At 34.5% G+C, this 24384-nt stretch overlaps 1 long non-coding RNA gene across 1 annotated transcript in view; it reads right to left on the bottom strand.

Moving 5' to 3' along the window:
* Positions 1-24384, bottom strand: part of LOC112652302 (uncharacterized) — a 63308-nt gene that overhangs the window by 38674 nt on the left and 250 nt on the right. The gene's annotated exons all lie outside the window — the stretch shown is intronic.

Genomic DNA, 24384 nt, shown 5'->3' with positions numbered 1-24384 from the left:
CCATGGAGTCAGAGAATTAATTGTGAAGCATTATACACAGATATAACATGTTTCAAATAAGTCATCTCAGAAAGAATATATAACCATATATTTACTATCATCCCATATTATTTCAGCTTTATTGGTACATATAGCTTAAATCTTTTATTTTGTTCAGAAACTTGCTACACTAAATTTAAGTACTGAGATTAAAATAAAAGTAAAATAAATAAGTTTATAAACACAACACTAGGAATTGACTCCAAAAGAAGCATCCCTAACACTTTTTTAAAGATTTTATTCATTTATTTGAGGGAGAGAGAATGAGAACACCAGCAAGGGAGAGGATTTTGAGCTGGCGAGAAGACCATGAGAGGGTGAGAGGGACAGAGGGAGAAGCAAGGCTCTCTGCTGAGCAGGGTGCCCACTGAGGGCTTCCATCCCAGGACTCTGGGATCATGACCTAAGACAAAGACAGACACTTAACTGATTGAGCCACCCAGGGGCCCCCTTAACTTTTAATTTTAAAGGGTCATCTATGTGGGAATGACATCCCTTATCTACTTTCCATATTTTAATATTTTTACATTTTTGTTAAATTTTTCCAAACAGCATTTTTATTCTTATTTTTCCCCTAATTTGCTCAATTTACATTAATATTACTAGGAATCAAGATTTACAATTATATATACATTTATAACCCATATTGATAATAGTGACAATGATATTTTATACTTACTGAGACAATACTATGGTCTGGGCACCATGCACCATTTATAACTTTGCGTGCATTTGTATTTTAATCCCCACTGCTCTTATTGTCTAGATTCTGTTATTACTTCGAATTTATAGATTAAGTAACAACTGTGGGGATTTTAATAACTCAGCCAGGTCAGATATTTACTAATCCTAACCATTTGACACCTACGTCCAAGTTCTTAAAGTCATTTTGGTATATTTTATTAAACAAGTTTATTATTCTCTGCTATTTAGCAAGATTGTATGACTTTAATTTTTAAACTTTATAAACTATTTTAAGTATACAAAAGTATACATGGAATAAATAATGAACACTCACATACCTATCAATAAGACTAAATCCTTATGGTAAAAATAAAAGTCACTGCTTCTACTACCCATGATATCACCCCTTTCCTCCTCATTCAAGAAGTATTTATTTATATGTACATATTCCTAAAAAAATACATACAATTTTGTTTTGAGTATTAAAACAACAGATCTCATAAGGGAAAGACAGACTCTGAAGGAAAGACAGTATCTCGAAGATATGGTCTATCAATATATATTAGACATTTAAGAAATGTCTTACCCTATTGCCTCTCTTTATTCCTAAAGGGCAAATATTTTTCAGTTCTTTATATGACTTTTAATTATAAATTTGTAAAATATCTGTGATATTTTCTCCAGAAATTTCAGAGAAGGAAGGAAATATGTATGTGTTCAAATTGTCATCCTGACCAGATTTTTCAATTATGGGAAGAAATAAATGTCATCATTTTTTTCTTTACTTCCAGCCTAGAGTTAAGTGTTGGTGTTGTCACTCTGCAACTGAATGAAATCTATCTAATGTCTAATTAGAAGGTCTTATATTTAGAATCTCAGGACAGTGGTCCTTCTTGACACACTGCTATTCCAGCATGGCAGGTGGCAAGTGCTTCCTTTTGGCAGCGTCTGCTTACATATTGGTGTTATCCAGGTCTTTTTTGAGCATGCTGTGGCAACTGTCTGTTACTACTTCTGTCTCCTAGAGCTAGCATTCTTCTCACAGTGCTATCACGCAGAGATTAATGCAAGAATGTAATTAGTCTACTCCATTTTATCAGTAGGAAATGAAAATAAAAAAGTGAGACAGCCTCCATGAAAGCAAATTCACTTATTTTTTTTTTTTTTTTGCTAAGTAAGTTGAGCTCTTGAAACATTTTCCATTTGTGTTTCTATAAACTGGAAAGTGGTCATGATAAAATAAAACATAATGTGTAATTACAGGGCGATTGAGAGAAGCCCTAAGATCTGTTTCTTCCCTCGATGGCAAGGTTCTCCTTGAGAATGAGTTTGCACATGACTTGTGCTGATGCTGTCATTGGTAATGTCATTGCTGATGCAGGTAGCATTGCCCCATCTGTTATTAATCACAAATTCAAAAAGCAATATAAAAATTACTTCATAATATTTCTAAATGACTCAAGGGAGAAAAGATAAACTCAAAACTCTAACAGATCATGCAGAAACTTGCTGGGAATTTCAGAGGCTGATTTACCCTCTAAACCAAACTACGAAAAAAATAAATAAATAAATTATGTATCTTTAGGGACTATCAGCTGGATTGATGGAAAACAGAAAAATTTCCATGTGGTTCAACCATTCTGAGTAGCTTAAATCATTCTAATTGGTCGAGAACTATGCTGAGACCTGTGTCTTTCTAGTTTTGTGGTGTGATTTTGGTTTTTCCGTGGTATTAGCATCTCAGCAGGTCTGGCATTTCTATGCCCAGGATAACCACAGGGACGGGCTAGGCTATAGCCTGCTATGTGTCAAGTGTCAAAAATCCATAGATAGCAAAATTAAGACCACAAGATAGATAAAATAGTATGTAGTAAGAGTATTCAGTATATTGTGTGTATATTGATATTTCATAAATTGGAAGCTCAAGCCAACGGTGGAATGAGGCTCAGAGGTGCATTGTTATAGGACAGCTTACATGGTGAAAAGGCAGAGGCCATTTTTCATTACAGTAATTAGTTATAGCACAAGAATTTTCCAAGCCATGCTGCTATGGAAAAAAGTGGTCACCTCATGCCAATTTGGGCTTAAGTTTTATTCATGATTTTCAGAGAAAAAGCAACTACCTAGGTTCAGTTTCACGTATGTTCATGAAACAAGATAGATTTAGTTTTGCTTACATGATTTATAGGGTTTTATCCACTTAGGAAATTTACAAGTTTGGTCTTCATTTTGTGTTTAATTTTAGCAATGCAGTATGCTTGTCTCACTTATTTTTAAAGATTTTATTTATTTATTCATGAGAGACACGGAGAGAGAGGCAGAGAGGAGACATAGGCAGAGGGAGAAGCAGGCTCCCTGAGGGTAAGCCTGATGTGGGACTCGATCCCAGGACCCCAGGATCATGACCTGAGCCAAAGGCAGAGATGCTCAACCACTGAGCCACCCAGACTTCCTGATTGTCTCACTTTTCTGATTTATGTTTTACTTTTCTTTGGTAACAGAACCTTACTGTGAAACTTTGCTTTCTTTCTTTGATCCTGGAAGCTTGCCTGGCTTCTTGATTTCCTTTCCCTTATGCCTTATTGTCCCAAACTACTTTAATTTTAGGTGGGGTCATAATCATAAATGTATTTTTCAGGCCACCACTACTAGGTGTATTGCTACCTGTCTTATTTTTAGTATTGCCTCCCAGACAAACATGTTATTCTCTACTATAGTAAACCTATTGGGTATAAGTCAAACAGACACACACACACACATGCATGAACACACACACACACATAAAATCAAAAAAGTACAAAATCAAAAGGTGACAAAATGGAATTAAGGTTTTTACAGCTTCAAGGCCTGACTAGGAACTGGTACAGTTCCTAAAAATCTCAATTCTTGCTATTTCTGAATGAGAATCCCAGAATGCTTCTTAGGCAAGTAATGGGTTAGATCTCTTTTTGGTTATACTTATATTTAAGAATTTTAATTCCAGAGTCCCTACCCACAGTCCTAATATTCCCTTCAAAGTTTGTCCAATATGTGACACAACATTTTCACATTATTTATTTTTATATTTTTACATAGCCTACCTGGATGAGAATATATTTATGGTAAATCTGTTGCATATATCAACTTCAAAGTGTTAATTTCTTTTTCTTTTTAATGAATAATTCACACTTTGTTTTAATGAATAAGGCAAATGGTTTGTAGATAGAATCTAATCTCCAACATTTATAAATGTATCCTATATATATTCTATTTGGTCTCAACTATTAACAGAAGAAAAAAGGGTAGGAATAAAATGCAATGATTTTGAAATTTTATTTTACATTGAGAGATGAGAAAAATAAGTTTGTAAGCTGTCATTTATTCATTTATGCATGCTTTTGAAATATTTATTTAGGATCTATTATTTGTAAATCAGAAGTAAAATAAATCCAGAGGCCCAGCTTTCCAATTTTTAATCTAGCACTCTGATCAGAAAAGATCAGCTACTGTATTTACAGCCATTATTGGTTCTGATCTATTGGCAAAGGATTGTATTATGAATAGTTTTGGTTGCTAATAAGTATTCATCGTTCTGCAGCTTCATCTTTCTAAATTTGGCCCAAACTTGCTTTATAATTTCTACACACATCACTGTGTAAATATCATATAACCTGGAAAATATTAAAAATAAAAAACATATTGATTTATTCTCAAAAATATCAACCATTATCAGTTTTTGTTTCATCTGTTGGGCACATTTAACTAACAGAAATATTTATTATAAATATATATTTAACTGTTAATAATTCAAAAACAGAAAAAGTTCTTAAAGTTTCCATTTAAAGGCTAACCTTAGCTTTGGCAGGTGATTTTAAACTCTGTCTAACCAATTAACCCTAGATACTGATAATTCAGTATAACATGGGATATATATCTATGATTTATAGATATTATTTTTCTATATTTTTAATGTGAAAAAGCAACAATAGTATTTACAATGAAACATGTGAATGAATAGGCTCGATATATTTTAATGGAAAATGATTGGATTAACTATTAGAGATGACTAGATTGTAGCTAATTACCTTTTTAAATTTTTTTTTTTTTTTTTTTTTTTTTTTAGAGAGAGAAAGAGAGAAACAAAGAGAGATAAAGAATGTGAAAGCAGGGGAGGGTTAAAGGGAGTTAGAGAGAGAAAATCCTCAAGCTGACCCCAGACTCTCCCTGCTGGGTGCCGAGCCCCGGAGCTCAATCCTAGAACCCTTAGATCATGACCTGAGCCCGAATCTGAATCCAGAGTCAGAAACTCAACTGATTGATTCACCCAGGCACAGTCTAATTAATTTTCTATCAAACCTCAACAAGTATTTTTAGGAAGTGTCCTCTTTTAATTGTATCAGTATATATATATATTGTATATTGTAACAGCAACTTTCTAAAAACATCTCATCAAAAAAGTTTTCAGGAAAATATTTTAGATTAAAATTCTCTATTAGTCTATTCAATGAAAGATAATAGAACATTTCTGTGTTATAGCATTTCTAAATTAACCTAAGTAAGCAAATTTTATTGTTCTATTCTTAGGTCTTTGTATGACAATGAGGAATATATAATATCACCTTTATTTTCTCTAAATTGTTAAGTTAAAGTGTTTCTCATGCACACCAGAAACTCTAAATCTCTTTTGTTATAAAATCTGTTTTATAGTAGCATGAGGGAGGCTACTTTCATTTACACCTTAATTGAAAAACAATAGCGAAAAAACGTTAGCAAGATGATAAAAAGAAGCCTATTTATTTCACCTAAACTTAGGTGTCACTTGTTCATTCCTGAAAGATAGGAAAATAACAAGACTATCCAATTAATTACTCACGTAGATTGAAATTTTGCAGCCATCTCCTGGCAAAAATGAAAAATCTATTAATCAATGAAAATGAAATGAATCATAAGCTCCCCTGCCCCCATACACAATTTTTAATTTTTGTCTGCTGTGGACTGGGATGTTTGCATAGATTTGAAGATGAATATGCTCATTTATTTAGTCAGATTTCATTCATTAAGTTGTTCCTTGTGTCTATGCTGTTATGATATCAAACTACTTGAAATAAAATCTTATTCAATGCTTAAGACAGGAGGCTTATTATCCCTAAAAGATGGCCTGAGTGTTGGAAGCCAATATATGATGTGTTTATAATTCCTTTCTTTTCAGTATAATTGAGAAACTACTATTTATAATGCAGAGGGATTGTACTACTGCATATTCTTAATCATGTTGAAAAATTTCTGGTGAAATTATAGAGATGTTTCCCATCAAATAAACTTTGTATGTGTGGGTAAAATAGTCTAGCTGCTTTGCTAAATAAAACTACCTATTAATTTCCTTCTAGTAGGAAAATATAATATTTGTCAGGCCACACTTATTGTAGATTGTCTTCTAAACTCCTGAATACTTTTTTTTTTCTTTATCTTTGGGATAACCTGATCAAGTGTCTTTTATTCAGATCTGTAGAGAATTTTGTGCCTTAGTGTTACCATAACTTCAATATTGTGTTTAAAATAACTATAGCTATATAATTCTAAATTCATTATGGAAATCATTGCGATTTAGGATGGAGAAAAACAGGAAAATAGCAGATCCTTCAATAGTATTGAGGTAATATTATTGACCTAAGCAAACTGTATCAAAAGCCAAGTTGAGAAGATCATGGATAAATATTAGTTTTCATGAGATAAAAATTAACTAGGAGTATTAAATTGCTACTCTGTGATTTTATAAAATCTGTTAACATTGAGTAAATCCACAAGTGTATTTTGGAGGTTTCCATCATATAAATCAGAAACTTTCCCTTCAGTCAAGCCTCTTAACAAAATGTGAAATTTAACAATAAGAAATGAAAATATGTAAAGCCAGTTGCTAGCCATTTCACTATATATCCTGGATAAATTGTTTTTATTGTGATAAACACAAAGGGCAAGGTGTTCAGCTCTACTTAATACTATCAACAACTGAAGAGAGGCTCTGAGCAAGTCATCATCTCTTATGTCCTCCACTACTTCACCTCCATTATGTGCCCAGGCAGATCTCAGTGGGATTCCTCTTATCATCATTCTTCTGATCACTTCATGTCCACCAACTCTCTTTGATATTCCCATCTTATCCTTATGGTTAAAACAATTTTTCTTCTGTTCCAGCATTGGTAAGACTGCAAGGCTAGGATCAATCTTCAGAAATTCAGAGTAAGCCCCTTTTTACCTAGAATATTGCTTTATCCTTATAGCTGTTTCTTATAATTGAAATGATATCCTCTGTTTCAAATTGCACAAGTGTTTCTAAAAGTTTTAGTTACTCTTTGGTGTTTTGTCTGTGGAGTATATAAATATTTCTGTCTATGATATCACAATATAACTCTTGTCTACCCCTCCATCCATCCATGTATTCATCCATCTATTCACCGATCCATTGATCTACTATTTTAAAAATATTTATTGGATATCTACCAAGTGGAAAGCAATGTTCTTGGTACAGGGACTACATAATCACACAAAGCAGATAAAGTTCTTGCCATCATAGTCTCACATTCAAGTGGCATAAGTAATAAACAAATTAACTATGCAAGAAACAAGTGTTGGTGAGGATCTGAAGAGAAAGGAACCTTATTGCTGTTAATGGGAATGCAAACTGGTGCAGCCACTATGGAATACAATATGGAAGTTCCTCAAAAATTTAAAAAGAGAACTACCCTACTATCCAGCAATTGAACTACTAGGTATTTACCCAAAGAATATAAAAACTCTAATACAAAGGGATGTATGTGCCCCTATGTTTATAGCAGCATTATTTACATTAGCTAAATTAAGAAGGCAGCCCAAGTGTCCATCAAGAGTAGAATGGATAAAGAAGATTATTCAGTCATAAAAAAAGAAAGAAATCCTGCCATTTGCAATGACATGGATAGAGCTAGAAAATATAATACTAAATGAAATCAGCCTGCCAGAGAAAAACGAATATCATATGATTTCACTCAAATGCTGAATTTAAGAAGCAAAACAAATGAGCATATGGAAAAAAAGAAAGGAAAAGGCAAACAAACAAACAAAAAAACCAGAATCTTAACTATAGAGAACAAACTGGTGTTTACCAGAGGGGAGGTGGATGGGAAGATGGGTGAAATGGGTTATGGGATTAAGGAGTACACTTGTGATGAGCAATGGGCGATATATGGAATTTTTGGATCACTATATTGTACACCTGAAACTAATATAACATTGTATGTCAGCTATCCTGGAATTAAAATTTACAAAAAAATTAAAAACCCAAATAAATTATATGTGCCATATAGTTATGTGATGCCTGTTGATAAGGCTAAGGGACCTTAGGTGTGCCTGACTATTTCATAGAAGGTAACTAGCAAGAATCTCTATGACAAGGTCACATTGGAGCAAGTTAATAAAAAGAAATACAGACGTGAACATCTGTGGTGGCATCAGGAGGGTTTCCGGGAGACAAAAGAGGGAGGGCAGAGGCCTTGAAATAGGAACCTTCTTGGTGTTTTCCATGCCCAGAAAATAATCAAATATTACTGGAAGAGAATAAGCCACGGGGAAAAAAAAATTGACAGTGAAGTCAGAGAACTGGATATGTGGTAGGGGGAAGACTACACATAGCTTTGCAGAGCATTATAAAGACTTGGATTTATAATCTGAATGAAATGGGAAGCAATTGTACTTTTCACAGACTGTTAATATGATTTTATTTTGTCTTTAAAAGATCTTTGACTGCTGTGTGGAGACGCATGTTATAAAGAGAAAGAAAGTTAATATTGAAATAATCCAGGCAACAGATTACTCTAGTTTGCACCAGAATAAAAAGAGTGATTAGACTGTGTGTTTACCTCTGTGTATATGTGTTTGAAAATTTTGAGAAGGGAGGATGTTTTTGGATAGTAAGATGATTTGAATGTAGGGTAAAAGAGAAGGGAATCCAAGATAGTTTCAATTATTGTGAGTATATTTGTGTGTGTGTGTGTTTATGTGTATGAATGTGTGTGCCACAGTAACAAATTAAAGCAGTACCCGTCAACTGAAGTAAAAGATTGTGATAGAATAGTTTAACAGAAAGGATATCTTCTGTCCTGGATTTATTAAGTTTGAGATAACTTCTAAAGGCAGAGTTCATGTTTGCAGGTTGACACACAGATTTGAGTTTAAAGGTAGAGTCTAGTTTGAAGATGCAGAGTTTGAAATCTTAACATGTTAATGGTATTTGCAGACATAAACTCAAAAACAGTGTTGAGTACAAATAAAAAAAAAGAATGGGCCCTCTAAGATGTAGAAGCCTACATCTTTGAAGTTGGTTAAGAATCTACAGAAGAAACTGAGTAGAAATCACACTTTCTACAAGAAAAGAACCAAAATGAATAGTGTTTCAGAATTCACATGAAAATTTCTCAAGAAGGAGGATGTGATGAACTTTTCAAACACTCCTCATAGTTCCAGTAAGATAAAAGCTAAAGGTTTTGCATTGGATTTGGTATATAGAAGCCACTTGTGACCTTGACAAGAAGTTTCCTTAAACTAGCAGGCAGGATGGCCTGACTAGAATAAATTTGAGTAATAATTGGAGGTGAAAAAATGGGAATAATGACGGTGATGATGTTTATTTAAGTGTTCGGGTTTCAAGGAGAAATGAAAATGAGGTAGTTGCTTAGGGAGAAAGCAAAATCAAGAAGATACTTTTTTAAAATCTTTTGAAGATCTTATAATGTCCTTTACTATTATACCTATAGCATCAGAATGTTAATCAAGAGGAAGAATATAGTTCCTAGTTCCTCATCTAGAAATATTCTCTCTAACCTAGACAGAGGTGATGTCCTGGGACCCCATATCACTGGCACTTGAACGCTCTGATGCACCACATTTTCCAAGTGGTATATAGCAGTTCATAAGTTCACAGTGGAAAGAAACATCATGACTTCATGGCAGATGGCAAAGATGCTTCCTAGACTTGATTTTACAAGATTGTTGAAGGCTCTCTGACACAGACTTCAGATCACAACAGTGGGAACAGTTCTTTGGTGTGCAAGAAGGGATGAAATTTAATTTACAAAGGAGGTTGTCATATAAGAGTTTACCCATCTTAACAATACTTAAAGAAATTTATGTGGAAGCAAATTCATTTATGTGTAAAAGGAATGTGTGAAATGTCTTTTTTAAATTGCTCCTATTTCCACTGATAAATAGGTAGCATATTTATCAATAGAGTTTAAGGGTAGGAGAAGAATTTCTGGAAGCTTGAAGAGATGAGAAAATTTGTGAAAAAGGCATCTTGGAAAGTGACAGAGCAGAGTAGAAAAACATGGTAGACAAATTGGAAAATACTCAGAAATTGGATATTTTTGGTCCCGAATATAAAGTGAGTGCAATCAGTGTGGGTTTCTGAGATTTTCAAATATATACACCCATCTAGAATTAGGTAAAATTAGGTAATATTTTGGAGTTAGCCAGAGTAGGAATTAAGGTAGGCAAAAGAATGGCAAAATTGATACTCATGACTTGTAATTGACCATTGTATAGGCTCAACTGAATGGAATTTTATACACTTTTATATTAAAAATGAATATAACATTATTTTTACTGGAGAAAATAGAATCTTTTTCCCTATGTTTAAATCCATAATAGCTGAGAAAAAGAGAGGAGAGAGAGAGAGAGAGGCAGAGGGATTCCTCTTTCCTTTGTTACCATTCTTATGTTGTAATATTTTCAGATCTAATTGAAGCAAAATCTTTTTTCCCCTAATTGCATTTAAGAGTAATTTGCCTAATTTCATTGATGCAATTGAAGGTTAATCCCATTGCTTTTCTTTTTACTTTAGAGTAAAATTCTCCAGTCTCTTTAGTTTAAAATAAATTCATTTTATTGATTAAAATATCTACCTATTTGTAATGATTAATTTTGTCAACTTTGCTAGGCCAAGATACTCAGGTCTTTGGTCAAACACCAAACACAACACTGTATGGTAACTATGTTGGAATTTAAAATACAAAACAAAATGACAACCAAATGTCTAGATGTTTCCATTAAGGTATTTTTTAGATAAGATTAACATTTGAATCAATAGACTTTGATTAAATCAATCAAAGGATATTGGTCAATATCCTTCCAATGTTGGAGAAGTGGCCAGGCCAGTCTTAGTTGACTAGCACAGCAATGATCTGTCACTGACATTCTCTAAGTTCTAGGTAATCACACTCTGTCTTTCCTGGAAAGCTTTGTAGGCTTTTCAAACTGTCTTCTGCTGGGGACCCCTCATCTGTGTTTCACTTATGAGAACTTGTATTTCCACCAGATGGCCACTTAAAATTCTTCCCCTAACTCTCTTGATATGGTCCATGCCTCCTCATGCAGGCAACTGAGAAAGATGTAAAAATAACTGCCCTCCAGCTTTTTTTCTTACTCCTGAGAGATAATTCTAAGCATTCCTTCCTTGCTCCAACACACTCTAGAAGCTGTCCTTAGGAAGATGCCTCTCCAGATTCTGTCCTCAATTAAGTCCTCTTGGAACTAACCCTCTAGCTCTGTAAGCAGACATGAGCAGACAAACATCAAATTCTGTTTGCTCTTTTCATAAAGCTGTTTTGACTACACTAATTGTGAGACTGAAAATAATTCTCTCCCTTTCTCCATTGTGAGAGAAGAGGATCTATTACAGGGTTGTGAGAGTCACCAAGGAAATTCTACTATCCAATCTATTGAAGTTTTAATTTAAATCATTTTTTTTTTTACATGCACCACCTGAATGGGCCACCAAGAGTTACAAAACATAATTGTTAAGCCTAAGTGAAGCAAATGTTTTCTTTTTACAATTTGTTTTCTTTTGTGTACCTTTAGAATTATAAATTCTAAATCTAATGCAATAATATATAATTCTAAATATAAATATGCATCTGATTCTTTATTTTCCAAGTAAAAATACTAATTATAAGATATTGTTGTTTGTGTTGTTTTGTTTTGTTTATCTCTACTTTTATTTTTTTTTCCATTCAAGAGAACATTAAGTCGTTCATTGATTACACATGATAATGGATGATACACAAGCTTTAATCCCATCTATAATTTTATCTGATACCATAATTCATTTTTAAAAGATTTATGTATTTATTTATTTATGATAGGCACACAGTGAGAGAGAGAGAGAGAGAGAGAGGCAGAGACACAGGAGGAGGGAGAAGCAGGCTCCACGCCAAGAGCCCGATGTGGGACTCGATCCCGGGACTCCAGGATCGCGCCCTGGGCCAAAGGCAGGCGTTAAACCGCTGAGCCACCCAAGGATCCCCTGATACCATAATTCAATTTATATATATTGCATAGGATGTGCCAACAATCATAATAACCAAATAAGCTCCAAGCTGACCCTTTTAATGGTGAACTCCAGCAACACATTAGCTGTCAGTTCAACCACACCAAGGTATGTGGAGACAATGGCTTCTGTGCCCAAGCAGGTTGCAAATAAATTTCGAATGGAACCTGGCATCACCCTGAAGGAATTCTAACTTCACATTGTTGGGGTAGTTTACTAAGATGGCTTCAGAGTAGACTAACTTTACACAGCACATTAAAAAAAAGAACCATTTATTCAGTGTCATGATCAGACTATTACATTTAGCAATCAAGATCATGGGTGCAAAAAAAAAAAAATCTACATTAAAACCCTTTGTTGGAATGCTTTACACTTTCCACAGAACATAAACTAAAATAACCTGTTATACAATTTGTCACAAATACAGTCCTTGAGTTTTTTGCCCATACACATGAGTATTGTCTAAAATATGTCTTTGTAGCAGCTAGGTCCTGCCACCACTGTGCTTGGTTGAGTTCACAGATCTGTTGTAACCTGTAGCTTCCCTGTCACTTCTCTGGCTCTCCTCTCCTGCTAAGCTTTGTTTCCTGGCAGTAATTAAAACCTTCTGCCACTGCCATAGCTGCTGCTGCTGCTGCCAGAATGGCCATAGCCACCTTGGTTTTGTGGTTTGGCAAAGTATTTTCCTCCACCACCATAGGGACCAGAGCTTCTGCCTCCAAAATTTCCTCTTTTCATGGATCCAAAATTTGAGGATTGATTGTTGTAATTGCCAAAATCGTTACAGCTTCCGCCACCTCCAAAGTTGCTTCCTAGCACATCATTACCAAATCATTATAGTCGTCCCCACGGCCACCATATCCACCACCACTCCGGCTGCCACCGAAGCCACCTCTACCACTGAAGTTCCCTCCATGACCAAAGTCATCATTCCCACCAAAACCACCTCCACGATCACCACCAAAGTCTCCAGAACCACTTCGGCCTCTTTGGCTGGATGAAGCACTAGCCATGTCTTGCTTCCATAGGGCTTTCCTTACTTCACAGTTGTGGCCATTTACAGCATGGGATTTTTGAATGACAATCTCGTCTACAGAGTCATTGTCATCAAAAGTCACAAAAGCAAAACCTCTCTTTTTGCCACTGCCTCCGTCAGTTATGATCTCAATCACTTCAGTTTTCCCATACTATTCAAAATAATCTCTTAGATGTTGTTCTTCAGTGTCTTTTTAATGCCACCAACAAAAATCTTTTTCACAGTTAAGTGGGCACCAGGTCTTTGAGAATCTTCTCATGAGACAGTCCTCTTTGGTTCCACAACTCTTCCATCTACCTTGTGCGGCCTTGGATTCATGGCTGCATCCACCTCCTCCACAGTGGAGGTGACAAACCCAAAGCCTCTGGAGGGCTTGGTGTTGGGGTCTCTCATTACCACACAGTCTGTAAGCGTCCCCCATTGTAGGGGGGACATTGTAGCTCAAAATGGCTCCTCAGACTCTCATCAGTTGTTTAGAAGCTCAAACCTCCAATGAAGAGCTTCCGCAGCTGCTCAGGCTCTTTGGAAGACTCTGACTTAGACATGATGGCTGAGGGAGGGGAGATTTTAATGTTGCTTACTCGGCGGTGCCCAGGAGCAGAAAGGAGTAATATAACGAATGTATCTTATCTCTACTTTTAAATTTGATCATTTCTGGTATAGGGCTCCTCTCCTTTACCCCTGTAGGATTTAATTCTGTATTTTCATTAACCACTTGGAACACAAGTACATAAATACATAATGAACAAGCACACAATTTAACAAATGTGTGAGGATCCTGATAGTTTATGCTGAAGGCCTGAAGCAGGGATGAACCCACAGAAGTGACTTCGTAGCCTATTCACCCTGGGAGAATGAAATTGGGACTTGCGTATGAGAAAGTTTGCATGCAAACTGAATTTCTACCCATTAACAGGAAATATAAATTGAATTTCTGTTAGAACCTGAGATGTGTGTTTCTCTTTTTGAGTGTTAGAATATATTTTTTCCCTTTTTTTGGAAGCTTTCCTAAGAATTTTGAAAAGACTTGTAAGAAGGGATTTTGGTACCTACATTCACTGAAAACTATTTTTCTTATTTCTGTGCTAAGAATTTTATAGAACATAATTCTCAGTTGGAAAAAAAATCACTAAAATATGTATTGTGAACATGATCATTCTTTAAAATCAGTTAGTGCCTCTCATAGCCTGTGTTTTTATGAGAACGTAGCCAGATGACTTATCATGTGAGTTTCCCCAGAAACTAGCCTGTTTGTCAAAAAGTACCAGGAGGGCAGGAATTAAATTTTTATTAGTGCTATTGTACAAGTTTATATGAGAAACATATACAAAATACATGTGTATTGATTTATTTGGCTTAAATTTAAAGCAAAATGTAAAAATGTTAAGGGAGATGCAGAATTTTAGTTTAGTGTTATAGTTCTCTTATTTGAATTTGTAATTGTATATTACAGAACTAGACATTTAAAATTAAAGAAATGATGGCATTTTATTCTACTAATACTATTTAGATAAAATGGAGTTTTGATGGAAAAATATTAATATTTGAGATGTGTTTTGATAGTTAAAAGCTTTAGCTAAGCTTATGACTAATTTCAGGCTATTTAAAGGGTTCTATAATTCAAGTGTGTATTTGTGATAATGATTTAGCATGCACATTTAGTATTATCAATTATACATATATTATTAAAACTGCAAAACAGATAAAATGACTCAACTTGGAGGAATTAAAGACAACAATGTATTTTTAGTTAAACTGTTAAACACATGATTTTTTTTTCTGGATAATTTCATCTGACACCATTATTTTACTTGATGCCTATCTCTATTTCCATTTTCTGTGCTGTTTTCTTTGATCCAACAAATTTATGGAACACTCCTGCTTCAAATGGGATAAGTTAAGTCTACAGGGTAATCTTACAGAGTCCAAGAACAGAGAAGTTGAGTTCTAGAGAAAATATAAGGATAAGCAAAACTGTGTGAGAGATGAAACTCTCTAGTGATGCTCAAATAAAGCAGATGTACAATCAGCTGAACCTTGAATAAACTCTAAGCAGTTTATATTCAGTATTATTGAAATTAAATCTTAGATTATTGATTCTTACTGAAACATTCAATATTTTATACATTTTTATTGAGAGTTTTCTCTGTGCTAGACACTGCATTATGCATTTGTAGGATTCAAAAACTAAAGCATACATTATTTCATAAAATTTTGTTAGTGATTAATCTAGTGGAGAATCCACACTAGGGTACTACCTAGGACACATCACATGATGTGGTTAGAGACACTATGAGTTAATAGTGATTGCGTTGTAGTAATTACTGGATTACAGAGTTATAGATAATTTCTGAATCCAAAAGATATTAAAATATATTTTAATAACTCATGATTTTTTGTTTTTTTTTTGTTTTTTTTTTTTTTAGTGATTAGCAGAAAGTGTCCCTTCTTTAGGATTTTTGAACTTGGGTACCAAGGTTAGTTGTTTTTATGTGTTTCCCATAGTGGCTAAAACTCTAAATAGATACTGGTCACCTGATTTTCCATAACATACATAAAGTTCATGTGTAGAAAGAAAGGAAAATGAAATGGAGCTACAGAAAAATATAGAGATCACAAATAGATAGAAAACCCCTAAACCCAACAAATTCTGTAGCCCTAATTATAATTATCAAATTCCCAGTAAGTTTGCTCAACCAGACACTTTTTGCTCAACTCTCTTTTGCATTTCATGAAGTACCCTCATGTCCCAACCATAAATCTCCCTTACTCCTACTTCCCCCCCTTTTTTTGTTTTGCATTAAGATTGATTTCAGTCATTTGCGATCAAAGTAGTACTTATCAATAGAGGACATAATTTTTTTTTTATACTAAAAAGAAATATTTTCTAAAAACAGAATGCCATAGTTTTATCCAGAGGAATCCTATCACACAATTCCAATTTCTGCTCAGTTTTTGTATACATGTGCCATTTTTCTCAAAATAAAGATTCAAATAAATACATTGTAACTGAAAAGATAGTGGAATGCATTCAAATAATTTAAACAAAATAGCCTCCTAAAAGAAAAGGCTTGATTCTTGCATGCTTCATTTATTTTTGTGATAGAAAAAAGTATAAGTGACAAAGACAAAAATTTTGAGAATTATCCTTTAAATATGTTGTAGTTTTTTAATTTCTCTTAGGGTGACTTGTGTATTTATTAATAATATAGTTATAATACTACTATGAATAATTATTTTGAGTCATTTTATTTTTACATTGTTATAATAGACTCCAACTCCCATTTCCTTCAAGTTTTCGATTTTGATGGCAATATTAATATTTTACTTATTATTTTGTTTTGCTTTTTTTTCAGATTTATTTATTTATTTGATAGAGAGTAAAAGAGACTTCACATGAGCAGGGGGAGCTGTAGGGGGAGAGGGAGACAAGCAGACTCTGCATCAAGCCGGGGGTGGGGGAGTGCACACAGGGCTTAATCTTACAACCGGGAGATCATGATCTGAGCCAAGATTATGAGTCAGAGGCTTAACTGACTGAGCCACCCAGGTGCCTTTTTTCTTTCTTTTAATAAGAAAAAAATCAAATTGTCCAGCCTAGAATCTTATGCCATCTCACAGGATGCAATCACTTTCTCTGTCTCTTTCTCAGGAATAACCCAGTTCTCTTTTTGTGTGATGATAAATCATCTTCTGAAGATCTCATTGTCAGTTTCAAATGGCTTAACAAAATATTTCTTCCCAGTATATGCAATGCTCTCATCAAGAGAAATTCTAATGAATAAAAAATATCCTTGCCCCATTAAAATATTTATCAGATGATAATATGCAAGAACCACTTTGAGTCTTGTGGGGTATTGCAGTCAATACCACTCAGGGTTACTGGTTACATGCTATAGAATTCAACTCTAGCTGAAAGAAACAATTAGAATTATTTTAAAGGTATGAGAATGTGGATGAGTCACTAATAGGCTGGAGAAATCAGTTTTAAGTAGGGCTTCCTCTAGCACAAACTGTGGAAGTTAATAAATTAAGGAGTCAGTTAATGCATTTCACCCACTCCTGTGTATCAGCACTGCCAATGGGTGTAGCTGTCCTTGCTAAATACCTTTGAGTACTACACTTTACTCACTCTTTCCAAATGAGTCACTCAATCAGGAACCTAAGTTGTTGGCAGGAGAGGCTAGACTAACTATCAATGTCTTGTCTGACAAAAAAAAAAAGGAATAATATCCAAAGGGAATAATAGAAAATTCCCAAAACTTGTGAGAATATTAAAATGCCCTATGGGCAAGAAGTGACAAATTTTGGACCCATATTTACTCCACAAATTAAAGACATGGATAGCTAGTGATAATAGAGAATAAAATATGAAGCAGGCAGAATCTTATGGTATTTTTGCTCAAGTATTTTTAATTGTTTGTTTAAAACCCATCTGATTTGTTCCAATTAAAGAGCACATTAAATCAATTTGAGATGCACTTTTATTCACAAAATGTACAGCAATTATAAATAGCAGTATTAGTATTCAGGAGTATGAAAGAAAATAGTTACATTGCACTGTTCAGGAAGGTATAAACTATGAAACTACCTATTTTGATAATAGGAAAATATATAAAATGTACATATCTTTTGTACTAATAAATGTGATCTCCTGATTGTCTTTTCTAATGCTTTCCTACCATGGTCACTCCTCACACTCTCCTGCAATCTTAAGTTATTCAGAACCAGTCTGCCAGCAATTCATATTTCCTCATGCTCCAGAATTTGAACACAATTCATGATTCCCACTGTGGCCTCCCCAGTAGAAGTCCATCATTTTTAGCCTTGAGCATTGAAGCAACCTCCTAACTAATCTCATTGCTTCTCTGTTTGTCCAGGTATTACTCTATCCTTAACTAGATAGCCAAAATAACACTAGTTATTTAGATCGTGCTACTAGTTTGTATTTTTACGAAATCCCCCAATGCATTATTATTTCTTTCCCAATAAAAGGTAATTGCTAACTATGACCCCTAACATTCAGCATGACCTGACCCTCTGCTATCTCCTGATGTCACCCTCAAATGGTTTTTCACGTCTATTTCAATGTAGCACTTTGGCTTCATCCCCATGGTATGCTGCCACTTTGGGACTTTGTACTTGCTGTTCTCTCTTTCTGGAATGCTCTGCCAGATATTCATGTGACTGGTTTCTGATTCATGTCTTCATCAAAATACTTTCTCAGAGAAACTTTTCCTGATCACTCTATTTTTTTTTCCTGATCACTCTATTATTTCACACAGCAAACCCTGATAATCTGTATCTGCCTTTCTCAGTATTTAGCACAATACAAAATACTACATCTATACTGTTATTTGTGTTGGTTTTCACCAAGATTGCAAGTTCTATAAGGGTAAAGATTTTTGTTTGTTTTTATCACTATTATATCCTAATAACAAAGCATAGGAATAGAAAATTGGAAACAAATCTCTAAAAGATAGATAACTGATTAAATTGGTTTTGATATATAAATCATGAAGTCACTAACATTCTTTTGGAAAGTGGTTTACTAAATAATTTTGTGTTACATTGGTTACGACATTCTTTATAAAATGTTATTAAAGCATAAATAGTTTCATATACTGAACTGTTAGCAGTGATTATTTTTTGGATATTGATTGATGAAGATTTTATTTATTTATTCATGAGAGACATAGAGAGATAGGCAGAGACATAGGCAGAGGAAGAAGCAGGCTCCATGCAGGGAGCACAACGTGGGACTCCACCCTGGACTCTGGAATCATGCCTTGAGCTAAAGGCAGACTCTCAACCACTGAGCCACCCAGGTGTCCCTGGAGTCATATTTAAAGGCATTTTTTGGACTTTCCATATACTAAAAATGTACTACAATGAACCTGAATCTTAACTGAATCTAAAAAACAAACAAACATGATTTTCAAAGAAAGTTAATTTAAGGTTAATATTTGATGAGAAAATGACCAAGATTTATACAAAATGGAATGATATCAATTCTCTCAATCTGTTAGCCTAGTTGACTTCCAAGAATGGTCAATAAGAAGGCATTCACATCCGACTAATATTCGATAAAGGAGGAAAGACTATCCACTTAGCCACTGGAAGAAAGATAGTCTCTTCAATGAATGGTGCTGGGAAAATTGGACATGCACATGCAGAAGAATGAAACTAGACCACTCTCTTGCACCAGACACAAAGATAAACTCAAAATGGATGAAAGATCTAAATGTGAGACAAGATTCCAGCAAAATCCTAGAGGAGAACACAGGCAACACCCTTTTTGAACTCGGCCACAGTAACTTCTTACAAGATACATCCACGAAGGCAAAAGAAACAAAAGCAAAAATGAACTATTGGGACTTCATCCAGATAAGAAGCTTTTGCACAGCAATGGATACAGTCAACAAAACTCAAAGACAACCTACAGAATGGGAGAAGATACTTGCAAATGACGTATCAGATAAAGGGCTAGTTTCCAAGATCTACAAAGAATTTATTAAACTCAACAGCAAAGAAACAAACAATCCAATCATGAAATGGGCAAAAGACATGAACAGAAATCTCACAGAGGAAGACATAGACATGGCCAACATGCACATGAGAAAATGCTCCACATCACTTGCCATCAGGGAAATACAAATCAAAACCACAATGAGATCCCACCTCACACCAGTGAGAATGAGGAAAATTAACAAGGCAGGAAACAACAAATGTTGGAGAGGATGTGGAGAAAGGGGAACCCTCTTGCACTGTTGGTGGGAATGTGAACTGGTGCAGCCACTCTGGAAAACTGTGTGGAGGTTCCTCAAAGAGTTAAAAATAGACCTGCCCTACGACCCAGCAATTGCACTGTTGGGGATTTACCCCAAAGATACAGATGCAGTGAAACGACAGGACACCTGCACCCCGATGTGTCTAGCAGCAATGGCCACAATAACCAAGCTGTGGAAGGAGCCTCGGTGTCCATCAAAAGATGAGTGGATAAAGAAGATGTGGTCTATGTATACAATGGAATATTCCTCAGCCATTAGAAACGACAAATACCCACCATTTGCTTCAACGTGGATGGAACTGGAGGGTATTATGCTGAGTGAAGTAAGTCAATCGGAGAAGGACAAACATTACATGGTCTCATTCATTTGGGGAATATAAATAATAGTGAAAGGGAATAGAAGGGAAGGGAGACGAAATGGGTGGGAAATATCAGAAAGGGAGACAGAACATGAAGACTCCTAACTCTGGGAAACGAACTAGGGGTGGTGGAAGGGGAGGAGGGTTGGCGGTGGGGGTGAATGGGTGATGGGCACTGAGGCGGGCACTTGACAGGATGAGCACTGGGTGTTATTCTGTATGTTGGCAAATTGAACACCAATAAAAAAATAAATTTATTATTAAAAAAAAAAAAAAAGGATCCCTGGGTGGCGCAGCAGTTTGGCGCCTGTCTTTGGCCCAGAGCGCAATCCTGGAGACGTGGGATGGAATCCCACGTTGGGCTCCCGGTGCATGGGGCCTGTTTCTCCCTCTGCCTGTGTCTCTGCCTCTCTTTCTGTGACTATCATAAAAAAAAAAAAAAAAAAAAGAAGACATCCACATCCGGATATATTTAAGGGACCAAAGATAAAGAAAGGATCTTTAGTTTTACATTTCCCTGATTACTAGTGATGTTGAGCATCTTTTCATATGTCTGTTGGCCATTTGTCTTTCTTTTTTTGGAAAAAAAAAATGTCTACTCAAATTGCTGCCCACTTTTTAATTGGATCGTTTGGGTCTTTTAGTTTTGAATTGTATAAGTTATTTATATATTTCCAATATTTACTCCTTATTGGATATATCATTTACAAATATTTTCTCCCATTCAGTTGATTGACTTTTTTTTATGATGGTTTCTTTTACTTATGAAAAAGCTTTTTATTTAGATGGAATCCCAATAGTTTATTTTTGCTTTTGTTTCCCTTGCCTGAGGAGACATATTTAAGAAAATATTGCTATTATTGATGTCAGAGAAATTATTATCTGTATTTTCTTTTAGGATTTTTATGGCTTCAGATCTCACACTTAGGTCTTTAATCCATTTCGAGTTTATTTTTGTGTGCGGTGTTAGGAAGTGGTCCAGTTTCATTCTTTTCCATGTAGCTGTCCAATTTTCCCAGTGCCATTTATTGAAGCAACTGTTTCTCTATTGTATATTCTTGTCTCTGTGGTGTAGCTTAATTGACCATATGAGCATGGATTTCTTTCCAGGCTCTGTGTTCTGTTCCATTGATCTATGTCTATTTTTTTTGTGCCACCACCATCCTGTTTTGATTAATAAGGCTTTGTAGTATATCTTGAAATATGGAATTATGATGCCTCCAGCTTTTTTTATCTCTCAAAATTGCTTTGGCTTTGGGGTCTTTTGAGGTTCTTTACAAATGTTGGGGTTATTTCTTCTAGTTCTGTGAAGGTTGTGTTTATATTTTGATAGGGGTTGCATTGAATGTGAAGATTGCAATCTCTGGATCTAATTTGAATTTTGATACGGATTAACAAACTGTTAGCAAAAAAGATGGTCATGGGGAATTTGGGGGAAATTTTATACCCTGACTACTTTTCTGATGTTAGTAAGGAATTATTGTGGAATTAAGGAGTGTTATTAAAGAATTACTGTGATTTTTAAAAAGATTTTATTTATTTATTCATGAGAGACACAGAGAAAGAGGTAGAGACACAGGAGGAGAAGAAGGCTCCATGCAGGGAGCCCATTGTCGACTCTATCCTGGGGCTCCAGGATCACTCCCTGACCAAAGGCAGATGCTCAACTGCGGAGCCACTCTGGTGTCCCTATTGTGAAATTTTTAGATGGCAAAGGTATTTTTAAAATATTTCTGAAGATTATTTAGCTTTTGACATGGATATAAAATATTTATGTGAAATTATTTGAGATTAACTGAAAAATAATCAGAAGATGAAAAGGACATGGATGAGGATAGCAGATGGGAAGTGGATAGAGATGACACAAGATGGCTAAATCAATAAACATCAAATCCAAGTGATAAGTGCATGTAGATGTTGCTTTTCTATACATTTTAAACTTTTTCTAATAAAATGGTTTCTTAAAAAATATTTTCTAGACAGGAGGGTCTTTAGAGCATCCTGGAAAAAAGGAAAAAAAAAAAAGAAAAGAGGGGGTAATAGATTACTTAGAGAAAAAAGAAAGTAGACTGTTAATACCTTAACAGTAACAATGGAAGCATAAACAACAAAATAACATATTCAATAATGAATAGATTGCACAGTTAATTAAAAAAGGGAAAATATTTCCAGATGTACAGTAGCTTACTACTTTTGTTCCAGCAAAGTATCTCTGTAGGAAATTGAAAAATGAATTTAAGAAGAAGAGAAAATTCATCCATGAAATCTGAGAGAAAAATCATGATCAAAGGAAACAGAAAGTGTTTGAAAAATCTAAACAATTAAAAAAAATCTAAACAATTTAAAGGACCACTGACTAATACTAATAATTGTGGCATGAATAAATCAATGTAAAATAAACATTAGAGAACAAAGTATGAATGTTAAGAAATTACTCAGACAAAATAATCTGAAGTTCATTATATTGCTTCGGACTGAGAACACCTATCAAATAGCATCCACATTTTAAGTTTAATATGAGTGTTAAATTTTTAATTTACTAATGAATATAAGTAAGTGTGAAATTCCCAAAGAAAAAGGAATAAGGAGAAAGAAAATAGTGTAACAAAAAACAGAGGATGCAATACAAACCAATTCAAGAAAGTGGTTAAACACAGAATAAGAGAGAAAATCATAAAAGTAATGGAAATTAATCCATATTAATCATTTTAATATATGAGAAATATGTGATAAATGTAAATGATCTAAATTATCCAGTTCTAGAAAAATATTATCAGAGTTGAGTTTTTAAAATTCAGATTTGAGACTTCTTCAAAATAAGATAGTATAATCAGTGACAGGCTAATTATTACACTGAGAATAATCAGGAAAATAATTTAAAATATAAAAACCATTCATTTTTAAGGCATAAGATATTTGCAAAAGGAATAGGAGGAAGAGAAGGCATACATTTTCAATGATTGTAGAAACTCTTGGAGTTTAAATGGTGGTATTTATTTATTTATTTATTTATTTTTCATGGAGGTTTGTCTGATTCTTACCTTGGCCAAGAATTTAAAACGTTGATTTAGGTCCAGGCAGAGGACTACTGCCAATAGGAAAAATAACCTAACAGAACTTTGGTTGGTCTCATGGAACTGCAGGGACAAATATGGATTCTTGAGAGTATTTGGACTCTAAATCCTGAACAACTAATGGGTCAAAGAAGATATCAAAAGAGAAATTCAAAATATATATTGAGACAAATAGTAAAACACATCACAACTAATGGAAAACAGCAAAAGCAGTTCTGAGTATCTATAACAGTAAATGTCTATAGAACAAAACAATACAAAACCCCAAAGATCTCCAATAGACAACCTACCTTTATATATCAAGGAACTGAAAAATGAGAGCAGACTAAAACCAAAGTTAAAGCAGAAACCAATGAAATAGAGACTAAAAAGATAATAATCAACAAAAACTAAGAGTTGGTTTTTGAAAAGATAAACAAAATTGACAAGTCTTTAGCTAGACTAAGAAAAAAAGAGAAGATTCAAATAAAATCAGAAACGAAAGAGGAAACTTTTCAACTTATACTACAGAAATCTCTTTAGAAGACGAGGAGAGGTTATTATGAACCATCATACACCAACAAATTGAATAACCTAGAAGAAAGGGGCAAATTTTAGAAACATACAACCTACCAACACTGGACCATGAAGAAATAGAAAATGTGTATAGATCAAAAACAAATCAAGAGAATAAAGCAGTACTAAAAAGTTTCCCAACAAAGAAAATCCAGGACCAGATGGCGAATTCTACTAAATTTTCTATTTTCTAATAAAAAAAAAGATTCTATTTATTTATTCATGAGAGACACAGAAAGAGACAGAGACAAAGGCAGAGGGAGAAGCAAGCTCCATGTAGGAAGCCCGATGTGGGACTCGATCCTGAGACTCTGGGATCACTCCTTGGAACCAGAGGCAGATGCTCAACTGCTGAGCCACCCAGGTGTCCCTCTACTAAATATTTTAAGAAAGAGCTAATGCTAATTCTCTTCAAACTCTTCCAAAGAATTGAGTAGGAAGGAACATTTCCAAACTTACTATACAAAGCCAGCATTATTCTGACACCAAAGCCAGGTAAAGATATTACAAGA

This window comes from Canis lupus, chromosome 13 (assembly GCF_003254725.2).
Source record: "Canis lupus dingo isolate Sandy chromosome 13, ASM325472v2, whole genome shotgun sequence".
In the NCBI taxonomy this organism is placed as follows: Eukaryota; Metazoa; Chordata; class Mammalia; order Carnivora; family Canidae; genus Canis; species Canis lupus.
This window is presented reverse-complemented; position numbering and strand designations above follow the sequence as displayed.